Source organism: Hordeum vulgare, chromosome 3H (assembly GCF_904849725.1).
Source record: "Hordeum vulgare subsp. vulgare chromosome 3H, MorexV3_pseudomolecules_assembly, whole genome shotgun sequence".
Classification (NCBI taxonomy): domain Eukaryota; kingdom Viridiplantae; phylum Streptophyta; class Magnoliopsida; order Poales; family Poaceae; genus Hordeum; species Hordeum vulgare.
Genome location: NC_058520.1, coordinates 179,000,707 through 179,002,909, shown reverse-complemented (window position 1 = coordinate 179,002,909; position 2,203 = coordinate 179,000,707). Strand labels below are relative to the sequence as shown.

The 2,203-nt window shown below is 44.8% G+C and overlaps 1 long non-coding RNA gene across 1 annotated transcript; it reads left to right on the top strand.

The window, feature by feature from the left end:
- Nucleotides 1-1,240: 1,240 nt before the first annotated feature.
- LOC123439765 lies at nt 1,241-1,683 on the top strand. The gene is made up of 2 exons (XR_006630150.1): nt 1,241-1,379; nt 1,464-1,683. It is a non-coding gene; the product is annotated as an uncharacterized LOC123439765 (long non-coding RNA).
- The last annotated feature ends 520 nt before the right edge of the window (nt 1,684-2,203 follow it).

Genomic DNA, 2,203 nt, shown 5'->3' with positions numbered 1-2,203 from the left:
TTGCGGTGTGCAAGTTCAAGTGGATCAGCATGAATATATCATGCTTGAAGCTTGTCGTCCATTGTGGTGGCAATGGACTTGTGAAGATATGTTGAAGAGTGGCTCACCCATAGTGAGTATGGGAGATCAATCAACTAGTCTTCATCAAGCCAACACAATCAAGAAAGGTGGTTCATCTTGAGGAAGCCAAGATCATCATCATCTAGTTCAAGAGGTCGAGGTGCAAGGTATAGGTTTGCCCTTGATAGGTTTTCTGTTTTAGGATAGATTGATGTACTGTCAAGGGGGCTCTCAAGTGAGTAGCTTGATCGTATCGTTCGTTGAGAGCTCAAAGCATTTGCATCCTTGCATCATACTTCTTGGTTATTATTTGGTGTTTCTCTTTGTGAGTTTTAGAGCTTATGGTCATCTTCATGACAAGCTCGAGTTCATCGAAAACGGAGTCCATATGAATCTACTATGATGTTTTTGATGCTAGAGTTTTTGCTGGTTCTTCATTCATAGAGGTCTCGCATCTCTATATCATTGGCATTTTCATATCTGCATGGTCTTAAGCTTGGGCTAGCTCTTGTCGTCCTGAATCCAACAAGCTTGGGTTTGCTCGATTCGGAGCTCGTATGCGAAAGTTATGGTTGTTTCAGTGGCGAGCGGTAGTACCGCTGGACCTAGTGGTAGTACCGCTAGAGCTGGCGGTAGTACCGCTATTCCAGCGGTAGTACCGCCCCTGGTCAGCGGTAGTACCGCTCCAGGACTTTAGTACCGTCATCCTTGCGGCTGGACTTCGTCGGACTTTTTGCGAAGACTTTCTTGGCGGTGGTTGGCCCGGTAGTATCTTTGCGCTACCTTGGGCTCAGCGGTAGTACCGCTACAGCCAGCGGTAGTACCGCTGGAGGGTTAGCGGTACTACCGCTGGGCTCGGGCTATAAGTGGGGGTAACGGTCTGATTCCTTCCCCCACTATATAAAGGGGGTCTTCTTCCCCCTTGGCTTGATCTATCTGTTGAGCTCGTGTTCTTCCCCCATTGTTGACCTTCTTAGAGCTTGCTAACTCTCAATCCCTCCAATGATTCTTGCTAGTTCTTGAGGGAAAAGAGAGAGGAGATCTAGATCCACATCTCCACCAATCACTTTCTCCTCTATGTGAGGGGAACCCCTTGGATCTAGATCTTGGAGTTCTTTGTGAGCTCCTTGTTCTTCCTCTCATATTTCTCCATAGCTTTTGTTGTTGTGGAGGTATATCAGTAACATAAAGTTCTTCATATTAACATAAAGTTCTTCATATCAGTAACATGAAGTTCTTTCTATCCGCAGCGCCTTGGAACATGGGGTGAGTCTAAAGCTGCTTCGCAGCGCACTGGATTCAAGCCAAGATGCTATCATGTATTGCCCATTTTCGCATGGATAATTCTATTAGGTTTCTGCTTACAATACACTGACACGACAATGTTTTTTTCTTTATTCCAGGGACGTGGTAACGGAGCAAATAATGATTGGTGAGATCTACACTACTATTGATGATTGCCATTTCAAATCTTCAAGAGTTTAACTAGTGAAAGATCATGACGTCGATTAAAATGTATCGTCCTAATCGGATGCTATTATTTTTTGAACTAATTGAGTGACTTTGTCACTTGTAAGACTGTGCTATTTCCTATGCATTTTTTCTACCCAGTTTACCTGCTTATTCTAGCTCCAGCTTGAGTCCATAGGTTTAAGCATGGGTAGCTAGTTTGTTGCTTGTTAAAATATTGCATACACATCCCATACATTGGCACTATGTTGGGACCCTAGCTTGAAACACATCTCCATACCGTACTCCCACTCTCTTCTGCCACCAACTCCCACCCTCGCATCCATCCATGTCTAGCATCATTCCGAAAGCAGTTCTTGACGATGAAAACCTTCCTTACTAGGCTATCATGCACTCGTTCCCTTGTTCGAAGCTCAGCTGTTTGCCCCCTGTGGATGTCTGAATCAAGATCCAATTCTTTCGTCCAGGCTTATGCTCGTTTTAATAGCCCTGCATTTCTCGGTTTCATTGTTGAGTTTGAATGAGGCTTCTCTCTTCATTTCCGTGTTGTCGATGCCATAGCCGCCGAAGGTGAGACCAATCGAGCCTTGCTTCGTTCCCGTATAGACGAGTATACTCTCATATGACAGCGCATAATCGTGTCTGAATCTGGTGAGTTGCTAGTCAGTTTTAG